This window comes from Topomyia yanbarensis, chromosome 1 (assembly GCF_030247195.1).
Source record: "Topomyia yanbarensis strain Yona2022 chromosome 1, ASM3024719v1, whole genome shotgun sequence".
NCBI classification, from domain to species: domain Eukaryota; kingdom Metazoa; phylum Arthropoda; class Insecta; order Diptera; family Culicidae; genus Topomyia; species Topomyia yanbarensis.
In genome coordinates this window covers 40,645,625-40,662,884 of record NC_080670.1, presented here as the reverse complement: position 1 = coordinate 40,662,884, position 17,260 = coordinate 40,645,625, and the positions used below count along the sequence as shown (strand labels likewise).

Genomic DNA, 17,260 nt, shown 5'->3' with positions numbered 1-17,260 from the left:
GTTTGCCGTTCAGTCGTTAGTGTCAACTTGATCGAAGCAGTATCAGTACATGATCCACTTACTCAGCATTTCGATCTGTTATCGCACGTTCGGTTGAAGTTTACCCGGTTTAGTATGTGTAATAAGAGAACGCGTATAGCCAGTGTACTAAATAAACAATCGACCCTTTTTAATTTGTTTTTTGGCGTCAACATTCCAATATAGACCAAAATGCAACGTGTACATTTTGTATACATTCGTGACAGGCACATTCCAGTCCGTTTCTTAAAAAGTACAGAATGAGGGAGTGATAGTTATTATCTCCGGAAACCATAAACGTTTAGTTCGATTTCATAAGTTTGTCAAGTTTTCTGAAACGAACCGAGGACGTAATTATTACGCGTGTCAACGAATCATCTAAGCGCTTTTGTGGTGGCAAGTGTTGTGTGTCTGGCTATGAATCAGTGAAAGGTAAATACCCGCCTAAAGACCGTGAATTCATACCGGTTGTTTTCCTTGGCATGCGATTTGTTGTTTATGTGAGCCGCGCTCTTTCGTTTCTTCTGCAGTACAGTGGTGCCATTTACTCAGAGTTAAGTCTGTGTCTTTTGCAATATATCAGTGAGAAACAAACTGCTGAATAGTGTAATGAATTCTAACATAAAGTGATAATACACATCTAACAGCTAATAAAAATAAGGAAGCTTTATGGTTTAGTTAAAAGACTGTTAGATTGGGGCTAATTTTCTAATATATAGAAAATATAAATAAATATCAATGCCTGATATCATTATATGATATTACCAGTAAACAATGCAGTGGCAATCGTACGATAAATACATAGTTTTGAATGTGCTCAAATTGACCAGTGCGGTTGATTACGACTTAGTTCAAAAATTGAATCATAAAAAACAGAACAAATGTTTATGTGTGACTTCGATTCTAGCTTTCGCTAAGGTCTTGTGTTGTCAGTAATTGATTGGTCACACTTCCAAGAACGTTGACTGACTAAGCACTTTTTTAAGTTGCAAGGTGAGGTTCGCTACAGTGCAGTGGTGCTATGTACCTTGTTAAAGAATAAGCAGGCATTACGCAAAACAGTAATAAATTTTTGTCGATTGCCGGTCAGCGCAATCAAATTAGTCACCGATTTGCTTTGGCAGCCAATTTGGTCGGCTCTGGTCCGTCACACTGAATTGTTTACTCATTTTAACGAGTGAAGGTATTTTTACATATATTTTACATATATGAAATACACTCGTTTTAATAGGAACAATTCGTCTAACAGCTAACAGGATTTCGGAAAAAAAACCATTCCTAAGCATATCAGTGACTTATTGATATGATATGCCAATATGTCCACTTATTTGTGTTCAGCTATATATTTAAAGCAATACTGGTTTTTGAAACTATGGTTACTTGGGTATGTACATAAACCTAGTTAACGCAAACAGTTGCATGCTTTTGAAACCAAAGAAACACAAACGATTATGGCGCTAGCTGTCACTAAGTTAGTATCGTATTCTGATGAGAGGAAGTCGAAACGCAAATTCCATAAATAATTTAGTTATGTATTTTGTGCTCTTCACGCGCAAAGATTTTCTGCTGAATGGAAAAAATAGTTATCAAAATTGATCTACATTCAGAAGAAATTGGAAGTAATTGTAATATTTTTTGTACATTTTGAAAAAAAATTATCTTTTGAAAAAATAGGTATTTTAAAAATATTGAAAAATAGGTATTTTGAAATTTTTTGTAAATTTTGTAAATTTTGTAAATTTTGTAAATTTTGTAAATTTTGTAAATTTTGTGAATTTTGTAAATTTTGTAAATTTTGTAAATTTTGTAAATTTTGTAAATTTTGTAAATTTTGTAAATTTTGCAAATTTTGTAAATTTTGTAAATTTTGTACATTTCATAAATTTCATAAATTTTGTACATTTCATAAATTTTGTAAATTTTGCAAATTTTATTAATTCTGTCAATTTTGTATATTATGTAAAGTTTGTACATTTTGTTAAATTTTGAAATTTTTTTCTAAATATTGATTTTTTTTATAATTATCGAAAAAAATTCAAATTTGCAAAAAAATTAAGTGTAAGTGCTGTGTCTTTGAAATTTATTGCCAATTTTAAAGACTAAAATTGTTTGTATCTCTTGGTAAATTTTGTATATTTTGATAATTTTGTTATCCTCAAAGTTCTGTAAATTTTGAAATTTTATAAATTTTAAAGAATGTCACTTTTCGAATTTTTTTTAAATACCTAAATATTGAATATTGAAAATTTTTGCATCTTTTGATAAATTTTGCAAATTTTGAGTAATTTTGTCAATCGTGAAAAAATGCTGAAAATTTTCTGAAAAATGCAAATGTTGAAGAAAAAAATTAAGTTTTGTATATTTCAAAAAAATAGTATATTCATAAATTTTGCATATTTTGAAAATTTTGTAAATTTGCCGGTTTTGTAAATTTTGTTGGCATCTTAAAAAAAGTTGCATATTTAATAATTTTTCGTATATTATATTTTGTATATTTAAAAAAATGAAATTGAAAAATTTTGAATTCTTTTTTGAAATTTAAAAAAAATCGCGTATTTTAATTTTTTTTGTGCATTTCGAAAATTTTTATGCTAAATTTTGCGAAATTTGAAAAATTTTGTGAAACTTTATGAATTTTGTAAATTTTAATTTTGTAAATCTAATTTTTAGGTCGTTTTTCGCTAAAATTTTCTTTCAATACTCTCATTTCTCAATTTTTGACATTGTGCACGATGAAATTAGCTGCCATACATCGGCACTTCTACACTGGATTTAACCTATTTGTGCGTTCAAGTCAGTATCCTCATATGGATAAGACGAAAGCGAATCGTTAATTTCGAATTTAAATTTCAAATGAATTTGTTGTCCTATGATTTCTAATGCATTTTTTCCACTTTTCTAAATTGAGTTTTTTTTCATTTATAGAGTTGTTTCCATTCGTGTAAGTTTTTATCTCTATTCATTAATTCCATTTTTTTATATTCATATTTTTTTCGTGTTTTCCATTTAACATTTCATTTGATTTTTTTTTCTTTATCCTATTTCTTCGTTTTGATTGTTTTTCAGAAAAGCCGTGGTGTGTTTTGCTCTGTATTGCATGTGCTTGTTTTCAGCGTAATGTACTTTTAAAGTGATACAGTAAAGGTTGCAAATACAACACAAAACCACACAAACCACTTTCGGCACTAAAAACATTTTTACGCGGTCATTTTTCAACCGACTTTAAATTTTTTGAGTGTTTTGGAAAGAAGAAAAGAAATTTCCTTTCCAACAGTATGCTATGTTATGTTCTTTTGTTAAAACTACTATGCGGGTTTGGAACAACATTTTGAAAGTTTCCATTTATTTGCTATTTTCTCATTAAAAATATGTAAATTGCTCAACATTTTTATTAAGAAGCATCTTTGCTTTAATGAAAATTTAAAGAGAACACTTAATTCCGTATCCAACGACCTATTTATGATCAAAATCCGTTTAAAAATGATAGAGTTATTCATTTTTTCCCAAATTAGAAACCTGCTCGCATGAACTTTTAAGGGGACGGTCTCATATAAAATATAAAAAAACTCGTTTTTTGCTCGATTACGTATACATTCAAAAGTATGTATGTGAACTTTGAATTTGAAATTAGCTAAAATAACGGAAGATATAATTACACCATCTCATGGTGCGAGACAATACCTCACTAACCCCTTAAGAGTTCATGCGAACAGGTTTCTAATTTGGAAAAAAAATAACTCAGCCATTTTTCAACCGATTAATAAGTCCTAAATAAGTCGTTGGATGCGGAATTAAATCTTCTCCTTAAATTTTTAATAAAACGAAGACGTTTTCTAATAAAAATGTTGGGCAATTTTCATATTTTTAATGAAAAATCTCAAAATAATGGTAACTTTCATATTGTTGTTCCAAAACCGGGAGAAATATGACCGCGTAAAAGTTTTTTAGTGCCGAAAGTTCCGAAAATTTTTTTCTCTATAAATATAAATTTTGAGGGTATACAACATTTTTCCTACATTGTTTTGTGTAGCATTCGATGAGATCTACAACCTATACTAGGTCTCTTGAAACGTACAAAATCACTGTAGCATCATGTTATTAGTAGGGTTGTGGTACCGGTAATACCGGTACTGAAAATCCCGGGAATACCGACCCATTTTTGGTACCGTAATACCGGTCAGTCAGTACTGGTATTTTCGGTACCATACAATTTTTTTATGAAAAATATGTGGACTCTCTAGGGGGACCTGTTTCAAAATATCGATCTGCAAGATGACTTTTAATTATATTAATTACCTTCTATAAGTTAAACATTACTAGCTCCCTTTGTACTGAACGGTATGTTTATGTTAATGTCCTGCTTTATTTTGTCGAAATTAAATTTTAACGATCTTATAATAAATTTCAAAATATTCACATCTAGCGTAAGAGACGTAAAAATTTGCTATGAATTTTTTTATTAGCGACATTCTGATTGGTTCCCTTATTTACTGGGTGGCGCGTAGTAAGACTATGGTCTAAGTCATGTTTTTGGTTTGCTCTTAAACCTTTATTTATAAAAGAACGAACAGCGATTCAGTAGCTAACAATTTTAGACTTAGCGAACTACTCCAAATGGGAGGCTTTTTAATTTTTGGTGATCGGAATATTCAGCAAAACTTCATAGTTTATAGGAAAGCAAGGAGCCTTGGTATGCATGTTGAAATCAATCTACAGAAAATCAAGAGAGGAAATGCGAGCAATCTGCTCGGATTTACTGCCATTCTCGCTTTGATTTACTGTTGTTAGTAGTGTTTCTTACATTTCGTAAGTTCCCTAGATTTCGAAATAAAAGAAGGTACGAAAAATATTTTCTGCTGAAATGGATCATGCCATTCCGAATCAATTAAAACAATAAACATGTTTTTTGATCAGCACAAATCAATCATCTGAGAATAAGGTCATCAGTTTGAGCATTCAATTTCAATTTGAAGCTTTTTCCGAATTTTTAGAGCAAAAAAATATTCGAGTACCGGTACTTTACCGGTACCGAGGGCTTCAGTACCGCAGCACCGGTTCTCACCAAAAAGGGTCGGTACTGCGAATCCTAGTTATTAGCCTGGGAAATGTTTTAGGTTCTTTCTTAAACATTATTTGGAAGGCTGTTTTGATCGCATAACATTTTTACTGCGCAGTATGATCACATACTAACAGACATAACACTTGAAAACGTGAGGGGTAATACTCTAGTAAATGAGTGTTTGGGACCATGTATAAAAGGTGAAGCTAGTGTTCTGGAAAAATGAGCGGATCGATAGTTTGTAAATCTGTGGTATGATTCCAAATTTTTTTTTTTTGACCACTACAAGGTTAATGAAACAATGTTTCCCAATTTGATTTCAAGCAAATAGCAGCCTAATTATAAGACTTGTACCACCAGACCTTGGTAATTGCTTTAGTAAATGCAAATACCACATTTGATTAATAATGTCGGAACAGTTCTATCTCACGGTTAGGTGAATTCAGAAAATTGTTCCGAAAAATTATTTCGATAATTACGAACCTCTGCGATGAACAGGTTTTGAGATATTTAGGAGTGAAACGCAGGTGTTGGTGGTACATTTGGCCTGTGTTAAGCCAAAGAGGACCAAACGTCATTTTGAAATACACTTCTATCTTTAAATCGTTATAAAATTTTCTTAAAAAATCTTAGAAAGTTGCTGTTTTCAGTAAAGTAGTTACCCACATTCTGGACTACTCTTTTATTGCATCTCCCACATCTCCCATAATTTGCATAGTTTTTGGAGACCCCAAAAAGTGCTCATGCTCGCTAATTAGGACAATTTTTAAATTTTTCCATGCAACCTCGAGCCAATCTAATGCTTATTCTTAGCCAATAGAATCTTTCTAAGCTGAGGAATCGTTCTCTGTATATTTTTACGTTATCCTGTTTAATATTTAAATGAAATTTTTCTCAGAATTCTGATGAAATGTATTTCAAAATGCTTGTGGGATTCGGATGGAATATTTCGCGAATTTCTGATGTAATTCTTTCCAGGATTCGTATGATAGGACCAGGAGAAAGAATCCTCAGCATGTCTGTGATATGCAAGATTCTGAAAGAAAGCCTCTATTAGTTCTGATAGAAGCCAACACAAGATTTAATTCTGTAGATGATTACAAATTTCTTAGGAATCAGATGAAATAATGCTCAGGTTTCCAATAAAATCCTGCTAAATGTTCTAATGAAACTTCTGCTCAAAATTTCGACGGAAACCGTTTCAGTATTTTGGCATAAGCTCATGATTCTGACACTATCTTCTTCAAATCCCTTCTCAACACATTTCCCTAATTTTTTGCAGTATCCATCAATCCATTTTAAGAGTACATGAAAACTCTCAGGAGAATTCGATCAGAATCCTGAACGGGTATTTTTTATGAAAAATCTTTTCAGAATTTAATCACAATCCTGAGTATTATTTCATTAAAAACTTTAGTGGCATTACTCCTTTACAATATTGAGCAAGCCAGAATTTAAAAAAAATTCCATCACTTTGCTCTGCATGCCTCCGTCATAATCTTTGGTGAGATACCTTCGGAGAGAACTAGAAACCAACTCTAGAGGTACCGAGCTCAGCCCAATGACATTTTGATATAAAAATAGGTCGAATTATTTAATGAATTTAATGAAGACGTGATTCAGAAATTGTTTGTTATTTAATGAATTTAATGAAGACGTGATTCAGAAATACGGCCGTTCCGATTATATCCATGTTTACTTCACATACACTACCACAATTAAACAATAGGTTCGTACAAGTAACTATGATCCTTCGCGAAAAGAGTGACAACGCTTCCGAAAATCCTTATCGTAATAGTGTTCTGCATCTATTACGTGATCCCATAATCTATAAACTGTGGGCTGGGCAACATAAGGAATAAAGTGTGGCGGTTTGACGTAATCGGTCGCATTCTTGCTTATCTCTATTTCATTGAATCATTACTTTGTGCTTTACTTAGGTCTCGTACGTCTGCCTGTCTAGATATGTTTGTAATCTCTGAACAACATTTCAAAAATCACTCGACTCATTTCGATAAGTAATGCGATGCCATCGATTCCGATTACTTTACATGTATATAACCTTCAATCATCGTCATATGCTTTTCTCATCTAAAAAGATTATGCAATCGAACATGCATGACTTTCCCAACGAGGCCTGGCTTAACTATATGATTAAACCCACGAGTGGTTGTGTTCTCGGTTCTATTAGTGTGGCGATTAAAGTTAAATCGGGTGGAACTTGTGAAAGTGGGTTTTAACCCATACTGTCAAACACAGAATGAAAATCCGGACACGTTTAATCGTTATATTTCCGATTGACAAGTTTCTTATAATTTTGAAGGCTTCTATGAATTTTGCTTTAGTTCTTGATGTGGGGACCACAATACCGGAATTTCAAAAAATCCCCTAGCAAAGAACTTGTTTTAAAAATTAAAACTTTTTTTACCTCTCTGGAACTGTACAAACATGGATCTAACTGAAATGTGTGAAATTTGAACTCAAAATCCCCTTGTTTTTAATAGCGTAAGGTGGGACAAATCCGACCGTGTGGGTAAACCCGACCCCCCTCTGTTATCAAAAATCGGAAGCACTACGCACACTAATATTAGTGTTGCCGTGTAGAGCATCGAAAATAACCACAGCATGGTAGCATGACAGCATTTTATTACTCTACATTGAGATGCTCTAACAGCAATAAATGTGTTATTACAACTTTTGATTCAATTTTTGTGCATAATTGACTTCAGAATATTTCTGATTGTTAAAGTGATCGCATAAAAAAGGTAGGGTAAGGTGGGGCAAATCCGACCTAGTAAATGGTTTTGGCTGTAAAATGCTCATTTTACATCGGATCAAGTCGTTTTATATACCAAATTAAAGGTTAGACTCCTGGACAACTTTCTGTATATAGCATTTTACCTGGATCTTGGGAATATTTTGAGATACAAGCGTTTTACAAAAATGTTCATTTTTACTGTTTTCAAAAATGGTGGGGTAAACCCGACCCCCTATGTTTTTGGTTGATTTAGTGCAGATATTACTCAAATTTTATGGGTTTTCAATGATAAATCAATGAATGTTGTGTTATTGAATTATAACATGAAGAAAATGGAGTTCAATGTCAATCTTGGAATGCTAAAATTACGAGCAGTTGCACGTAATGATATTCTCAATTGCATCGGAGCAATTGCTCGACGAATACTATAATCATCACGTTTTGGTGTCTTTCGTTTGTAATTATGAACCATCTGGCATAAGGATAGTAAACAATAACAAAAAAAATTTCAATTTGATAAATAAAAATTTTCTTAGCAAAAAAGCGGTCGGATTTACCCCAATATTTAGAGGTCGGATTTGCCCCACCGCGTCATTTTTCATTACGATGCAATTGAAAAAATATGAAAAAGTTTGAACTAAATTCATCTATGCACTTTGTAGGACTTAAATCAAAGAATGTAAATCCACTTACATTTATTATGCTATTACTTTAACAATCAAACAAGAAATATCCTGTAGTCAATGATGCACAAAAGTCAAATCAAAAGTTGTAAAAACACACTTTTTGTCGTATGAGCACCTCAATGTAGACTAATAAAATGCCGTCATACCACCATTATGTTTATTTTCGATGCTCTACACAACAACATTGATATTAGTTTGCGTAGTGCTTCTGATTTTCGGTAACAGAGGGGGGTCGGGTTTACCCAACGGTCGGATTTGCCCCACCTTACCCTAAGTGGATTTAAATTCTTTGATTAAAGTCCTTCTAAGTGCATAGATGAATTTGGTTCAATTTTGACATTAAAAATGTCTTACTCCACTATCTGGGGCTAGGTGTCATTCTAAAATCTAAACTATCTCCCATGTAACGAAACTATGTAAGGTTTGCACGCTTATAACTCCGATATTACTAGATGGATTTTAATCATTCATACACCAACCGATTCAGAAACACCTAACTTAAATATTGGTAATAATTTAATATCTCCCCAATAAAAGTAGGCTTTTGGAAATTGGTAAAATTAAAAAGTTCACAAAAAACGGGAAAAATACCATTCGTGAGGCAGATTTCTCAGACACAGCCGTCAAAAGAGGGCAGCTTAGTTGCTCAATGAAACACGAAAAGTCATAAATAGAAGCAACGCATGTCCGTTTAAATCAGTTGTTGCTCTTATCCCACACGAGCAACGTCGTCTCCGGGCGATGCAATAAGCGCTATCGATTTTCGGTAACGTTGGCATTTGCACACACTCGCACCTAAGTGACTAAACCATATACGGTTAGTTTATAAATAGAGGTGACGCGTACCAGTTTGAATCAGTTTTTGTTCTTATTTCGAACGGGTAAGATCATGGCTGCAGCGTCTGGGCACTACAATAAGCGGTAGACGCTATGCATTTTCGGCAGCGGTGGCCGTGTGCGGATTTGTCGGGTACCAGCATGGTGTCACAGAATGATTTGCAAAGTGGGTGGGCGGGGTGGTTTGGATTTAATTCAATACGGTGTGTGCTGCTTAAGAGTGTTGCGTTTGAAAAAAATATATTTATTTTTATGCATGCGTGTGCGTTGTAACTTGTTAATCCATGTTTACGGCGCTTTGTAGCTGCGTAGGGTAAAGAGCCAATTGGTTTTCATGTTTCATATTTCGGTTATGTTTTTTATCAGTAAGGCATCTGACAACGTGCTTCTGTAGTTATTGCACTGTTCAGCAGCGTAGTATTTTATATAGGAGAGTACACTCAGGTTTTTTACGCGGATTTTGAAATTTACGCGGTTTTCATTAACGCGTTTTTTTTTAAATTTACGCGGTTTTCATTTACACGGCCTGTATCCCCTGCGTGAAAAATCTGAGTGTAATTGCATCGGAAACAATCACATTCCCAGCAGAACTTTTTGTTTTCTAATTTCAAACACTTTTGTTTCGTACTGCACACAACGGAAAATTTTAAAACAGAACTTACCGTCCCAGCAGCAGTTGAAGCGGGTGTTCTTTTTCGATTCAAATTCAAGCCATGTCTTAAGCGTTACTGGACTTAAAATTGTTTTCCCAGTTTAACCAGACAGAATATTTGTCCTACCTTATGTATTTAAAACACAGTTCTAATTGCGTTTTAAGGTATACAACAAATACGGTTGGGTATACTAATTTAAATTTTAAAATAAATCTGTTTTAAATTATGAAACAAACCGCTGTACTGAAGATATAATTATGTCAGTCCTATTACCACATAAAACACCTACATAACATAAAACGCTGCAGAATTGGTTTAATAATACAATGTTTACACTACAGAGTTATAACAAGTTTTAATAATTAGCAACAAGAAAAATGTCACCAAGATAGCATAAAAACCCGTTTTAACTGGTAGTGCGAACGTTGCATAACAATGTAATTTATCAAATAATTTCATTTTTCCACCACTAATCGATCAAGAAATACTTACACTTAAGATTGTTTACTTAAGTTCATTAGTACATTATTGAAAATTTAAATGGAAAATGAAATTTCATATTTTATGGAGAATCTGTATATTTCCGTTGGCGGGCGTGGGTTTCCTCATCACAGCTCTTAATATGGAACTTTTCTTTTGAATATATTTTCTGGACAGACCAGCCTATTTTTACTAGATGGATCAGCCAAATAATGCCAATCACCTAGTGAGATACTTGATTAATTAATAGATTACCGTTAAAAGACCTTCAATAAATTATGTTTTAATGGGGAGGGTATATAGCAAGTTGTAACATATGAAAACAGGCGAGTGAACAAGAGCGTGTGTCAATATGTGTGATAGATAAAAAAGCTATATTTTTAATGTCACCGTGGTCGTGTCCTGTACACAACCCTTTAATTTTTTTCATATTTTTTTTTAATTGCGTCGTTATGTCGGTGGGGCAAATCCGACCTCTAAATAGTATTTTTTTATTTATAAAATTAAAATATATTTTTATTATTTTTAGCACTATGCACAGTGGCGGATTTAACTAAAAACCTGGCCAAAAGTCTAAAATGGTTTTGATTGTCCGGCAAAGGTACATACCACGGTTTTTTGGAGCGCAGATTACGATTTTGATGACAGATTTGCAAAATTCAAAATGGCGGATACAAAATGGCCGACATTTTAATCTAAATATAAGTAAATTTTCACGCCAATACCGTTTATAATGTATAATTTTAAATGGTATATAGTTAAATGATAGAATTTGTCGATTTACACGCATTGAGATGTTTGGGTGTCTAGATGATGTAGCTTTTATGCGAAATGATGTTATTAGTCATTTCAAACTAGGTACTTTTAAATATTATACAACATTGTTACAAAACTTTTAAACTCTCTTTACGATTATTATTCACTCGGTACGATTAATATTCAATTACTGTCCGATGCACATATTTTTCAAAGAGCGAAAAATATCATATTTCTAAATTATAGAAAATAAGCCTACGAAATGCATGGAGTGAAAATTGACAACAAGTTTGCTTACAAATTGCAGTAACTAAAAAATGAATATGACAAAAATACGAAAACAAGTGAAATTTACTAAGATTCATAGTTGTTAAATTTTAGACTGAGGATTATCCAAAGCTCATTATTACGATGAAGCGTCCACTTAAATACATGCGTTATACATGCTTGTACTATTTCCTGGCGTACTTTTGAGCAAACATAATTTGTTGCCATGCTTGCTGACATACTACGAATGGCAACATTCTCACAAACAAATTTGCCAAGCTGGAATGTAATGACCTTTTTGCCAAAGTGTGGCCAAAGATCCCACTATTCTTCTGCACTACTCTACTGATTTTCGCTCATTGTATCCAGGGCCGGCGAAACACTTTTTTCCCGAGTGGGTAGTAAGATTCGGAGTGATTTCTACTCGTAGTGACGAAAGTTCAGATATGGTGTATGTAAGTGAAAGTGAAAATTTCCGACCTGGTGGCTATTTGGAAATACCCTTTGTTAACCGACTGTGTGACCGATGGCTCAGCGAAAATGTGCTTTTTGATTACTGATACTACAAATGATCCACAGTACCAATTACTCTATTCGTTTAAATTTCGTTGCATTAGTTTTCTGTTTTCTCCGATAAAACCATCTTTGCGCGGGTACTGAAGACCGCATGAAGGTATTTCTGACAACAGACAGCCTCTCTGGCTTAATGGAGGTCGATTTGCATATTTCTCCGATGGCAAAATAATGCCAATAAGTCTCCTTTTCGATATAAATGTTATTCATCTAATACAACAGGCCCCTGGAAGGTCTACTTCCGGACCGAAGATAACCCATTTAACATAATCGATATATCGCGTAAACTAACTAAACAACACTCTGCCGTGTACGAAGAAGTATCTTGTCTACGTACCCGCCTGGGAAGTAGAGGTTAATGGTGTAGTCTTTGACAGGGGCCTTAATTGTGAAAAATTTGGTTGGCTCCTTCCAGAACCCTTTGCTTCAGTCAGTGAAAATTCTGGTTTGCAAGCAATTGCGTTCAGCAAAATTCGTGGAGTATAAGAACTTATTTTTAATCAGTCTCATGTCGAGCCTTTCGTCGGATCTACTCTTCCAAACTTGGTTCTAATTACTATTTTTATGAAAAATTGCGCCTTTTTATGAGTAAACACCCCCTTAAATAAAAAATTATCTCAAAAACTCAACGTATGGGGTTAGGTATTTTTAACGTAGAATATGTATGCAAAATTTGAAAGAAATCGGTTAAGTAGTTTTTGAATGGCAGGTAACACCGCAAATCATGTTTTTTCCAGAGATGTTGTACAAAAAGCTGCGTCACCGAGTCGTTTGTCGATGTTTTTGCATAAAAATATTACAGCATGTTGTTGAAATGATACAAAAGATTTGATAAATTTTCTTCACTTAAAGTTGTAAAAAAATTCGCAAAAAAGTGTTTTTTTTCACGCTGAAACCTTTACCCCCCCTAAATTAAAACTGATTGATGCCCTGAAGATTTCACTTTTCATAGCATCACTGCTGCTGACCAAATTACATACAAAATTTTTAACTCTCTTTTTATTTTATTTTTTTTTTATTTTATTTTATTCTTTTGTTGTAGCGTTACTACATGGGTACAATAATTTTTGAAACTGATATATGGATTACCTTTCAACAGTTTTTTAGTTCATTTGGTTTAGTTTTTATGGATGGATAAGCAAATGAAAGAAAAATTTAAATAAAAAACCCTTGAAATAGCAATCTCTCTTATTATGTACAAAATAAGCTTCAATTTATCCCTCAAAACTCTTGCGAATTGACCAAACAGTATAGGTCAATGATTTGGACACATTAAGAGAAGATCAAAACAAAATTACATATAATTGGACAACCAACAGCAGTGGTACTAGAAAAAAAAATTTATCAATCGTCATAGCATCAATCGGTTGCAAAATTCCCAAGTGGGAAAATTTTGGACAAGACCAATTTCTTTGTGCATGAGGGCACATGCCTTACATGAAGTATGGTTTTTTTGTTTTTTTTGTTTTAGTGTTTCGGATTCTCCTCGTCAGTAACTAGCACCATCTGGGTGTCCAGTTAGACTATGTATCTGAACTAGTACCCAAATTAGCACTAGTTAGACACTAAATTCCAAAAAGTCACACGTCTTGCGTGAACACTAAACCACTGGCTTATACCGAGTGATGTCTCGATAGTAAGCACAGAGGTTCTGTTTGCCGACGAGGAATATGAACCGAAACTGTCTTTTGGTATAAGTACCAAACGCCTGGAATTATGCAAAATTCCCAAGTGAGAAAATTTTGGACAAGACCAATTTCTTTGTGCATGAGGGCACATGCCTTACATGAAGTATGGGTTTTTTTTGTTTGTTTTAGTGTTTCGGATTCTCCTCGTCAATCGGTTTCTGCTTAATAACTTTTTTCTCAAGTGTCAGATCATTTTGTGGTTTTCGAGATTTTGTTTCTTTGTTAAATTTTCTATAAAAACCACATAACGATTTATTTTTAGGAAGCAATGGGCGACTCCTGGAGGAATTATTTTGTGAAAGTAAATTTTTCCATGCAAAATCCCATGTAAACTTTAAACAGTGGGCGCAAAAAAAGAGATCGAGCTTAGAATTTGCACAGTTGTCGTAGAACCCGAATGGTACATAAAAAAGTTGCTCGGAGCGGAAATCTAATTTTTGTCCCACTCAACAACGGTCTTTTTCGCCAAAATCGTGCGATCTATTATTTACGCCTAAATCGTTAAATTAGAATCAATGATGTCTTAGGAGAGTTTTGTTGAAACTAAGCCCTTTTTATGGTGTTTTTATTTTAATGATTAATCTCCCTAAAAGTAAGATATATTTACCAACTTTCTTGCATATATGCATATATCAAAATTATGTTTTCGATAAAGTTGTAGAGAAAGCTTTTGCTAACAACTTTGCTGAAGACACTAAGTCTTTATCTTTAATATCTTCGACATTAGGCCTGCCTTTAAAACCAATTTAATAATATAACTTATGAAATATCATTCTGACAAACTCGAAATGTTCAGTAAAAAGCCTTAAATTATCAAAATGAAAAACTTTTTATGTTACAACAATGGCTTATTTCGTGTATTTTCAGAGTATTTGAGATTTTTTGAAAAATAAAGTGTTTCAAATGGTGATTGGTTGTTAACGGGAAAACGGATGAGTTTACGTCAATAGTTTTTTTCAGACTACTCATCAAAAATCGTATTACTAAATTTTATTTTAGTAAAAGAAATGACGTCTTTGGGAAAGATGTGTAGATTGCTTTTACGAAGATCTTTGCTGAATACAAGAAGTCTTTTTTAAATGCTTATGAAGTTATAGCTCGTTATGTTTGGATGACCCCCAGAAATATTTTTTTGAATATCTTTTCGATTATCATTCCATTCATCATTTCATATATTCTACGAAGTAATCGTCAAACACACAAATTTTATTACGGCAAAATTTTTCTTATCTCGAGTATTTTCGGAGATATTTGACATTTTTTGAAAAGCAATAGTTTTTTTAAACCATCTATAACTCTACTGGAGACAACAAGAGACAAGTGAACTCTATTTCATTTCATAGTGTTGATGTAGCATTTTTAATTGCAATTAGAGCTGGCTGCCCGTTCAAAAGTTATTGCTTTTAAAACTTTTGCTAATCTTACCAAAAATTACCCAATAACGAGAGATTGACCCATGATCTCTTCTGGAAAGTTATATATCTTGATAAGACGAACAGCTTTCTTGAACATACTGAAGCTCAAGGATGCAAAATGCCTACCTTTTGTGCGCCTGTAATTTTTCTGCCTACATTCTCATTTCTCTTTCAACGCTACTGTCGTTCGCTATTGCAGGACGCCCAGTGCTGAACGGCAGTCTGTAAGCAAAGCAGAAACATGACAAAAAATACTGCCACCAGTACAGCCACCAGACGCGAGCGGTACAGCTTCTCTTTTCTTATTTTACACTGTTTAATATTTTTAATCTATTCAATATTTTCAATCACAAACGACAACAATGAATGCGGTTCGTTTATGCCACGACCGGCATTAACGCTTTCGCGCGGGCCTCTCTCTTTGACTATGCAGAGAAAAGTGTACAAAGCGAGAGAACAAACTTTACTACGCTACACTCTCACCGAGCAGTCGGAGCAGTAGAATACAAAAAAGTATTCTACTGCTGTACGGGAAAATGTACTCGGTTTGGCTACCGTTCTGGCAAGAGCTTGTGCAAATGTAAATATACCGACAAAAATAGTAGTTTACCGGTACCTTAGGCATCCTGCTGAAGCTCTATCTTCGATATTTACGAAGTTATGTTGAATAAAAGTTTTTAAGGGGTCGTTCACAAACAACGGGCAATAACTTCGAGTGTACTATATATAGAAATTTTTGGTCTTCTGTAAAAATGTTCGCAAAAACAAGGCCTTTGACACTTCTAAATACTTTATCCTACTTTTCATAATACTTTGAAAAAATTGTAGCAAATATCGCACTTCAATGAGGATTAATCACTATCACTATATCGTCAAAATAAAGGTCTTGGATCATCTTAAAACAGCCCAGAAGACATCATTGTTGTACGCTTTACCGTTTTCGCGTAAATAATTGTTCGCACATTTTTGGCGACCACCTTCATATTCACACCTCTATCAACTTGTGGTCATCGCAGCTGTCAATTCTACATAACTATCCAAAGGCCAACTTTTGAAATGGTTCACTCTTTCGGTTAAATTTTACCATTCGAGAGAAAATAACTTTCAAACTGTCAAGTTTTAACTAAAAGTTAAAATAAATCGCTAAATGGTTCACAGGCTTAGCAGGCAGTGTGCAGGGTATAAATTTCCGAAAGTATTTTCAACTGGCCCAATTTTCAGTTGAAGGGGAGATGAAGATTACTCCTCTCCTCCATACGCAATTGAAATACATAAAGGTAACAAATAAATAATAAATCAACTTGTCACTATTTAGGTATAGGTAGGTACCTATCTAATTAACATATTGTTGTGATGTTCTCGCTACGGTATTTCCGTGTATCATTCAAATGATCATTTGATCATTACACGTGGGACCCAGTTGCCATCGTTTTCGAACGAATAGTGAAACGTAAATGATCTTGTGACGTTTTATTGTTCATAAGTAGTGTAATTATGGACATTTATTGCAGAGTAGTAATGCTATGATTAGATTTCAAACAATGCTTGAATTTTCCTTCTACGTATTAATCTACATAGGGTAAGTGGTTCAGTTATTGCAATAGTACTAGTAATGGCTATATTACTCATATAATCGATGATTTGAAGAGGATTCTTAATATCATTTGAAACTCTACAATGAGTCAATAAATTAGGCCATAAGTCATACGAGTAACAAAGAAAACCGGAGCGGAACTAGGACACTTAGCACAAAAGTGCAATGTAGGATACTATTCCATACGCAGAGGAAATATTTGAAATGGTAATTATAAAGTGTATGGTTCTTTAATAGTTGGATTATTATGTTTGGAATATATCAGTAATGTTTCCAATATGGTGAGTATTGTATCAATTGTTCGGGAACAGTTCAAGATTTTTAAAATGGTATTTATTTTGCATACGGGCACCACTCTTTGAACCTTTGGCAGTTTCTTACATACCCTCTTGTTTTCCATATTGGGGTACCAAACCATTGAAGCATATTCAATGGTTAACTACGTTAAGTTATTCCAGAATTGTATTTTTGAACTA

At 33.6% G+C, this 17,260-nt stretch overlaps 1 protein-coding gene across 3 annotated transcripts in view; it reads left to right on the top strand.

Annotated features, from left to right (window-relative positions):
- Positions 1 to 17,260, top strand: part of LOC131677439 (sialin) — a 55,659-nt gene that overhangs the window by 12,359 nt on the left and 26,040 nt on the right. The window contains exon 1 of one of the 3 annotated variants that reach the window (XM_058957268.1): positions 7 to 450. The exons of the other annotated variants lie outside the window; for them this stretch is intronic. The gene's annotated coding sequence lies outside the window, so the exon portion shown is untranslated. Of the gene's footprint in view, positions 1 to 6; positions 451 to 17,260 lie in introns of those variants that run through there. 3 annotated transcript variants of the gene reach the window in all.